The sequence below is a fragment of the Bactrocera tryoni genome, unplaced genomic scaffold (assembly GCF_016617805.1).
Source record: "Bactrocera tryoni isolate S06 unplaced genomic scaffold, CSIRO_BtryS06_freeze2 scaffold_25, whole genome shotgun sequence".
NCBI classification, from domain to species: Eukaryota; Metazoa; Arthropoda; class Insecta; order Diptera; family Tephritidae; genus Bactrocera; species Bactrocera tryoni.
The window spans coordinates 16,794,881-16,804,900 of record NW_024395977.1 but is presented as its reverse complement, the minus strand read 5'-3'; the positions used below and the strand labels follow the sequence as shown (position 1 = coordinate 16,804,900).

General features: G+C 37.6%; 1 non-coding gene across 1 annotated transcript; it reads left to right on the top strand.

The window, feature by feature from the left end:
- Positions 1-9,508: 9,508 nt before the first annotated feature.
- LOC120781059 lies at positions 9,509-9,714 on the top strand. Its single transcript, XR_005705999.1, has one exon. It is a non-coding gene; the product is annotated as a small nucleolar RNA U3 (small nucleolar RNA).
- Positions 9,715-10,020: the final 306 nt, after the last annotated feature.

Below are 10,020 nucleotides of genomic sequence, written 5' to 3'. Positions count from 1 at the left end.
ATATAATTTCATTTGATCATTTTTATATACCTAATATATATATTTAAAGTTTTAAATCACCAACTAATTTTGTAACAATTTTTGAAGTGAATTTGGCACAAATAAAAGGTTTTATAACGATTTTCGGAATTGGTGCATTTTGGTTTTTTTAGAGGAAAGTGAGAGTGGCCTAAAGGGTGAGTTTAGTATACGGGTAGTCTTTTCGTACTTCAACTTACTTTTTTATATATTTATACTAATATATAAATAAACAAATACCATTTTGATAGACAACTTTTTGAAATTTCTCCGCTAGAGAAAAATTCTATCAGTATAAATCGAAATATCGAAATTTCCAGAACGGAAGCGAGTCAACCATTGTTGTGCTAAACGAATTGATACAGCATCGTCTCCGTAAACTTCAAAAATTTCATTGGTGGCTTGTGTGGCTTCCTCCCTTTTTTATACAAAAATTTCAGAATGTAGCGAATTTCTTCATTATTTTATCTCATTTGTGTACAGCTGTAACTTTTTTTCAAATTCCCCGAATTAATTTTTTTTTACAAATCGATGCTCGTCTCCTTGGTTCAGTATAGCAAAAATAATTTTCTAACATATAATATGTACATATTTACATACGTACATACGTACAAGGTGCATTCCAAAGTAAACAGGACTTTTTGAATCTAGCGCCCCCTGGTGGCACCATCTACATATATGTCGACTGCTGAGTTAGAATCTGCTATCAATTGTCCAGCGAGAATTTCATAACATTTCACTGATTTGAAGTGAAGCTTTTGCTTTTTAAGTGTCAGTATGTTTGTGTTATCGATGTGAAAATGAGCTTCGAACAAAGAGCCAACATTATATTTTGTTTCAAAATAGGGAAAACTTTTACCGAAACGTTTCAATTGATGAAACAAGTTTATGGCGATGATTGCTTATCCCGTCGCAGAATGCACGAGTGGTTTCAACGTTTTCAAAGTGGTCGTAAGGACATAAATAACATGTGGGCCAATCAAAATCCGTGATCACCAGAAATTCCATCGAAACTGTGCGAAATAATCATTGAAATTCCAGGAAATGGAATTGAATATCGCACAAACATCGATTTACATTTGGGCTTATGAAAGGTGTGTGCACGGTTTGGTTCCGCACAAATTGACTGACAACAAAAAATTGCTCAGAATCCAACATTCGAAGGGCATCTTGTGACCGATTATTTGACCAAAAATCACATTTTAACTGTTAACCACTCCCCGTATTCACCTGATATGGAACCGTGCGACTTCTTCCTGTTCGGAAAAACGCATTTGCTCATGAAAGGAAAGCGTTATGCAGACATAGAGGCCATTTAAAAGACTTGCACCCGCACACTGGCGGCCATACCGGCCAACGAGCTAAAACACTCGTTCGACATGCCTTTGGAACGTGCAAAAAGCTCTATTGAAGCAGAGGGAGACTATTTTGAATAAAATAAATTGATTTTGCAGAAAAAATCATTTGTTTTGTTTTTTTCTTTCAAAGTCCTGTTTACTTTGGAACGGACCTTGTATGTAAAATTAAATTGATGGTAATAACAAGAAAATTGTATAAAGGTTGGCAACATAAATTAATAATAATATTTTAAAGGTTGTCATTGTTGTTAAGATATTTTTGTCATTGTATTGAAATACTTTGATGATTGTAATCACGATCGATAGATCAAAAACAAAAAAAATATCAAATGTGTTTTCATTCATAATGTCAAAATCAGATTTTTGTTTTGCTTGGACGATACAAAAATCCACATATTTTTAAAACATTCCAGCCAATAAAAATATGTTTTGAGTGATAGCTGAATACGAGTAGATTGTAAACACCACAAAATCATTAATTTGTAAACATCTAATTCATGAGAAAAAGGAGTTTTCGACATTATGGCTTAAAAATCTTTGAAGCAGGCGTGTATATAATTTGAACGTTAATTTTATTTTATGTTAATGTTATTTTTTCTGCGTAGTTTTCAGCGAAGAGGTCTTTGGGTGGCAGATTTAGTGCCAGTTCATGAGCCGGCGTTGGAGAATTTGGCCCAAAAACTGTCGTCAAAACAGGACCTTAAATAATGAGTTGTCAAAGTCTTGCGGTATTTTTATTGAATTTTTTTTTTTATTGAAATTGAAATTAATTTTTGATGACTCATGCCCAGCTCTTGACCGATGCTACGGCTGCTACTATGGCGGTCTCTTTCGACCAATTCAGCGATTTTATCGCAAGTTTCGACGACAGGCCTTCCGGAGCGTGGCGCATATTCGACCACCTCTACACAAGATCGAAAACGTTGAAACCATCGTTGTGCGGTGGAAATGGAAACTGTATCGGGTCCATAAACTGCACAAATTTTATTGGCGGCTTGAGAAGCATTTTTGCCTTTATCGTAGTAGTACTGTAAAATATGCCGTATTTTCTCTTTGTTTTGCTCCATGTTTGCGACGAAAAGAAACGACAATCAATCAAACACGTGTTAGCGCGTGAAATGAGCTTTCCAAAAAGGTATAGCATGACCAGATGCGACGATTAAACTAGAACTACGCGCTTTCAGTGACAACTAGCGAAAATACCGCAAGACTGTTTTGACAATCTAATATTATAGGAATTGGAAATTCCAGTACGAAAGCGGGTAAATAATTACGAATTTTCTGTGGAATTCTGGATTACGCGATGCATTTCAATTCGATCCAGAATTCCAAACATCCCAAAAAATTGACGTCTTAATGGGTGCAAAAATCTTTTTCGATCTGTTAGCGGTTGGCCAAATTGAAATTGGACCTTATAAACCAACGCTACAGAAAACTCTTTTGGGATGGACTGTGCTGGCAGATGTGTCAGCAGTCTTAGTCCTCCCGAAGCAAATAGTACAGTTTGCCAAACTGATAAGGACTTAACGTCTATAGATTTAGTAGTCTAAAAATTCTGGGCTCTGGAGGAACTTCCTTCAGAAAAAAATGGCAACAAGTTCACACTAGAACAAAAAGAGTGTGAACAATTTTTCGTTAACACAACTGAAGTATTGCCTTCAGAACAGCTTCAAGTCATAATGCCCTTTAAATCTGACCGTAAGTTACTCTTTCACTCCTCCGCAGTTCGGCGGTTTCAGGCTCTAGAGAGGAAAGCAATGAAAGATCTAGAACTTCGTAGAATGTATCCGGACTTAATGAATGAATATAAAGCACTGGGTCACATGAGCCTAACAATAAGATCCTGAATGAGCCCCTCTACTTTATTCCGCATCAATGCGTTTCAAAGCCCGAGAGTACAACAACCAAATTACGTGTTGTCTTTGATGCTTCGAGTCGATCTTCAACTCAAATAGCGTTGAATGAACTTTTGATGGTAGGTTCAACCATACAAGAATGATTATACTAAACGCTCCTTCGTTTTCGCTTACATAAATAAGTATGCACTAACAGCGGACATTACTAAAATGTTTCGCCAAATAATTATGCACGAGAGAACATCCTTCAGAGCAAATACAAATTTTTCGACTTAACCCCGTAACTTACGGCACTGCGCTTGCTCCATTTCTCACAACGCCGTGTTCGCAAATGCTCAGTGATGCCAATGAAATATCCACTCGGTTCATTGGCCATAAAAAAATTGTTTTTATGTTGATGATTTATTAACAGGATCCTAAAATTTCGAGTCTCTAGATCTTTTGAGAAGTGGAGTAATTAAAATATTAATCTCGGCCGTATTCACCTTAACGAAATGGTTTTCGAACCATCACAAATTTTTCGACAGTAATTGCACTGAAAAGTCATTAGTCAAAAATTCCACTAAAACGTTATCTGTTTTATTTTAGTGATCTGCGAGCCCCTAATGAAATATATTGCCAGTTTCTGCTCGCCTTTTCGATCCTCTTGGATTATTAGCCCCACTAGTTACCAAAGCAAAAATCTTATTGCAATAGCTTTGGATTCAAAAACCAAATTAGGATGAGTCGATTCCATTGCGCCCCGACACTAACTGGCAGAATTTTAAAGCCAACCATCTGCAGCTTTCAACAATTAGCATTCCTCGTTTGGTAAACGTAGAGTGGATGCTACGTATATATACGAAGCCAACTGCTGGTGGTGTTAAATGTATGCTGCTTACTGCAAGGGCTAGAGTGGCTCCGCTGAAGGCCAAATCTCTTCCCTGACTCTGAAATAGTCCTACATTGGATAAAAACACTTCCATGCTCACTTCAAACCTTTGTCGTAAACAGAGTGTCCGAAATCCTTAATTGACAAAACAAAATCATGCGGATATAGTGTCTCCTAATAGAAGACCCTGCATTATGGCCAATTAAGATAAAAAGATAACACAATATTGAAAATCATCCAAAAATTTTTTTCTCATCAGAAATTGCTTTGTGTGGTCGCAAATTTACTACGATGGATCAGACGACTAAAAATGCTCACGAAAGGAAGGGATCTGACATCTAACGAATTACACTTAAGTTGTTTGAAAATTGTTCAGGTGATTCAACATTCGGAATTTGCAAATTCGAAAAACTCAATCCGTTCTTGCATGAGTTCTCGGATATGTCACTTTCATTCAAATTAATCCGAGTAGGAGGTCGCCTTTTAAATGCACTTTTCCCATACGATAGCAAATTTCCATTATTACTGAATAAAAATTCGCACTTCATTACGACTTATTTAAGGTTCCCGCACTTTCGAAATCAGCACGCTGAAGCAAAAGCGTTGGTTGCGCTTCTTCGAGAATGCATATGGTTGATTAATGCAAGAGAAGCATGCACTAGAACCGTAAGAAACTGCACACCCTGCTTTCATTACAATCCGAAGCTGCGAACCCAAATAATGGGAAACTTGCCAGTTGAAAGACTTCGAGGGCCACGATCCCTCCTTATATGTGGCGTAGATTTTTGTGGTCTAATATATACAACATTAAAAATACTTGGTCGACCACCCGTAAAAACCTATATCGCAGTTTTCGTTTGTTTCATGTCTAAAGCAGTACACTTAAAATTAGTTTCTGACTTATCGACTAATTCATTTGTTTTCGTCCTAAAAAGGTTCTTTGGACGCCGAGGGATTCCGCAAACGATATTCAGCGACTACGCGACCAACTTCGTCGGCGCTGACCGCAAGCCGAAAGAGGCATTTCTAGCTCACTCAGCGGAAGAGAAGGGATTCGCAGCAGAAGAAGGATTCAGCTTCACCTTTATACCACCCAGGGTGCCGCACTTATGGTAGGTGCACTCGGCAACGCTCTTCTTACCCTAGAAGAGTTGTCAACAGTACTAGCCGAAGTGAAAGCCATTCTGAATTCGCGTACACTAGCACCATTGAGCCAGGACGGTTGGCCGCTACAAGCACTGCCACCAGCACAAGTGCCAGCGGAACTAATTTTGTTGTGGGAGATGGCAACTTGTTTGCTGTCTCAAGCAACTGTTTTGGCAGCAGTAGTCCAAAACATATCTCACGAGCCTTCTGGAGCGCAACAAATGGCTACATTTGGAGCGGAATCTGCAGCCCGGCAACCTCGCCCATGGACACGAAGACAACACATCACCGCAGCAGTCGGTACTAGGACAAATCGCCGCATCCGTAGAAGGGCAAGACAGCAATATGCGAGTGGCAGACGTGGCAACGAGAGCAGGTGCAATCAAGCGGCCCATTCATAAGCTCGCCCTGCTACCCATCGACGTTGAAGGATCATGATCCTGTTAAGGTGGCCGGTGTTGCGTCAAGCGACATCCTTTAAACATAAATGCTAAATTTTTTAAGTATAATATTAAACTAATGAAATGAATTATTTTATATTAAATATTTGAACTATAATGTTAAAGTTTAGTTTATATAAAATACTCACCCTAATAATACTGTTTTATATACTCACCATAATTTGTTACCGTAATGTGACAAAATGAATTCTACTTACCCCTTTTTGTAAATACATACTAACGCGTCCCGTTAGTTTAAGCTGTTAGGTTAAGGGTTAGGCTAAGTCACAAAATTCCTGGAATAAAAAAATCAGATGTGTAAGAAGAGCAATCGCGATCGGTCGTTCATATTTTTCGGTACAGCCAATTTCGTTTTCACGCTTTCCCAAGTGATAAATTTTTCTCAAGCAAATCTTGAAAATTTTCACCCCATTTAACTAACAACTGGATTTCTCAACGTCCGGCTGGATTTTGGAATGTTAATAGTATGTGGTATTGGGAAAAATCTATAAAATCTGGTCGACTTCCATATATAGTACTTCATATAATCGTTTTCGTTTTTCTCACAAACCTTATGAGTCCGTTTTCCTAATAAATGTGGACACAGGCAGGCCATTCCAGCAATACAATTTTCCAAAAGTTAAACAACGCCTTGATTTCTTCGCTACATGGATCAGTGCATTGTCTAGCTGGAAAATAAAGTCATCATCCATAAATATCACCAGCAAAATCAAGGAGTTCAATCTCAAACAAATCAGATTCCTGCATTAACTTTATGTGGCACGAAAAATTTTGGACTTGCCATTTGATGAAAATAGTGCCATATCACTACCTTGAACGCGTTTATGGCATGCCTCCCGTGGTCTGAAGTTCTTCATTACAAAACTTATATTTAAACAAGTAAGGAAGGGCTAAGTTCGGGTGTCACCGAACATTTTATACTCTCGCATGATAAAGTGATAATCGAGATTTCATTATACGTCATTTACATATTTTTCAAATACCGTATTTTTGTAAAGTTTTATTCCGCTATCATCATTGGTTCCTAATGTACTATATATGTATTATACAGAGAAGGCATCAGATGGAATTCAAAATAGCGTTATATTGGAGGAAGGCGTGGTTGTTAACCGATTTCACCTATTTTTCGTACATGTAATCAGGGTGTTAAGAAAATATTATATACCGAATTTCATTGAAATCGGTCTAGTAGTTCCTGAGATATGGTTTTTGGTCCATAAGTGGGCGAGGCCACGCCCATTTTCAATTTTTAAAATAGCCTGGGTGCAGCTTCCTTCTGCAATTTCTTCCGTAAAATTTAGTGTTTCTGACGTTTTTGGTTAGTCCGTTAACGCACTTTTAGTGATTTTCAACAGAACCTTTGTATGGGAGGTGGGCGTGGTTATTTTTCGATTTCTTCCATTTTTGAACTGTATATGGAAATGCCTGAAGAAAACGACTCTATAGAGTTTGGTTGACATAGCTGTAGTAGTTTCCGAGATATGTACAAAAAACTTAGTAGGGGGCGGGGGCCACGCCTTAGTTTTCCAAAAAAATTACGTCCAAATATGCCCCTCCCTAATGCGATCCTTTGTGCCAAATTTCACTTTAATATCTTTATTTATGGCTTAGTTATGACACTTTATAGGTTTCGGTTTCCGCCATTTTGTGGGCGTGGCAGTGGGCCGATTTTGCCCATCTTCGAACTTAACCTTCTTATGGAGCCAAGGAATACGTGTACCAAGTTTCATCATGATATCTCAATTTTTACTCAAGTTACAGCTTGCACGGACGGACGGACGGACAGACGGACGGACGGACGGACAGACAGACATCCGGATTTCGACTCTACTCATCACCCTGATCACTTTGGTATATATAACCCTATATCTGACTCTTTTAGTTTTAGGACTTACAAACAAACGTTATGTGAACAAAACTATAATACTCTCCTTAGCAACATTGTTGCGAGAGTATAAAAAAAATGCATTTTGCATTTTTATGGCTTTGCTTTAGGGACGGCTCAGGCACTCGATTTTCACTATATTTTTTTATTATTTGATGCGTACGTTGTTTAGTCACATCTATACCAAGTTCTGCTTTTATTTGCCTGCACCTCATATGAATATTGGGGCTGTTTTCTCCTGTTAACAATGCTACCTATTACCGCTTAGTAACACCATAGTCATTAGGATTTTTCAGACAATAGGCTTGTGTGTTCCGATATACAAAAAATAGTTTGGTCAATTTCATGTCAGATTGACTGATTCCTTTCATCAATCCTCGCTGCAGATGAGGGGCAGTTCCACGTGATATTTTCCAATAAAATTCCAAAAATGTAATTTATTTTTGTTGTTGTAAACCTTCACTCACGTCTCGTACTTACTTTAGAATTTTTATCTCCACTTTTTCGGCTCCTACTTGTATATTTGTTTGGCACAAATCAAAACAAAAATAGTTCATTTTGCGTATACTATGTATATACATAATTATTTTAAAGGTTAATTGCAATTTACTTCATTAGAAATATCACATGGAATTTTTGAATTTTTAACACAAACTCTTTTGCAATAAAAATATGTGTATCAAATATGTCTCCGTGCAGTTACAAAACACAAGTGAAAGAGAAGAACAATTTCGCAAATGAGTGTAATTATTTTAATGAGATATTTTTTCACTCAACTAGAGTTAGATTGAATTATAAGTAACGGTAATATTTTACCTACAACTTCTATAGATTAATATTTTATACATATTTGAAGGACTAGGATATTTTTGAGGACCTAATTATGACTCGCAAACGTAAATCAAATCTTTCAAAGATCTCACAAAGAGCTCGAGCTATAACGTGAGCAAGTAGCACGTCAGGCAGAAGTCAGGGCTAGAGATACTTCCGCATAAGCTGGTGCTCGGCGTCAGGAAAATGTTGTCCGCATAGCTCTCAGCGTACATCAGAGTCACCTGAAGATACAGCTTTTCTTCGTCAAAAAAACGCAAGCTTATGATCACTTAGCGCTTTACTCAAACACCTAATGAAGCAATATCTTGATGCCGTTAGTATGCCGGGATAATCAGCGTGCTACTGAGACCAATGCTAGACGACTCTCATTCGCCCAGCGTCAAGCAAAGCGTCTGCAAATATTTACCAAAATTCTTGGTGGGTCCTTGTGGTTATGAATATGGGCTCAATAGTTTTCACTTTTCAGTTTGATATGTTTTAAAAGCGTGGTTTTTAGTTTTTTTAAACTATATTTTTTGATGTTATACTTCTTATACGAGTTCGGAGTATTGCGATAAATTCAGGTTGCGCAACCTTGCTCAATATGAATCTACGCAACCTTGTCTGCGAAGATGTTCGAGCAGCAAGCGAAGCGGTGACAATCGGCGATCGCTTGTTCGTTTCTTTCGGCACAGCTCAGCTTTTCTACCAACAACACAATGTTGCCATGCTTATGCTGTTGTTGTTTTTGTAGAACAATGTTTCAATTTTTGGTTGGTAACATATTCAATTTAAAATAAATTCTGTTGGGATTCGAACCTAAGTGCTCGTCGTCACTTTTGAGGCGCTTACCACCAACACCACCATTGACACATGAATTGCGTTGTCCTAATTATGGTTTGGTTATGCACGAAAGAAATATACAATGGATCGCCGATTGTTACCTCTTTCCTTGCTGCTGCTGCGCATATGATGTTTGTATGCTTGTTCATTATTGAAGTTATACTCCTTTTTCTTTCGTTTGTCTTTCATTTCTGCGAATTCTCAACTATTTTATGTGCCCTTTTATTGAAATACCCTGCGTTGGCCGTTGAAAAATTAAGGCTATACTTTTTTACAGGATTATTTCTGTAAGTTAGTCTTCATTTACATTTTTTGAAATCGACCTGCGATGACGAGGTATATCGTTTTATCTGACAGCGTGAGGTTTAAGAAGTTCATTTCTAATTTTGTCTTGTGGCATATTAGAAATGATGTTTCTTCGAAAATCGTTCGCTTACAACGGATAAAACGACTTCTGAGTGGTGATTTTAATGAATGAATTCCTTTTGGTTGAAATGCTCTGCGTTGGCCGTTGAAAAGTTAAGACTATACTTCTCAGGATCATTCATTTCTTCAAAGAAATTAATGACCTTTAGAAATATGCACATTTGCATTATTTCGTTGTCATTTCCACATTCGTAGCGATAGAATTTCTATGGCATAAGTAAAGTAATGGCCGCCGATTGTCACCCCTTGCCGCTGTAGCAGCTTCGCCTACAAACATGTGTAAATATGTATGTATGTATACGTATGATCGTGAATACATATCGACGCAGATTTTTGCGAGAAG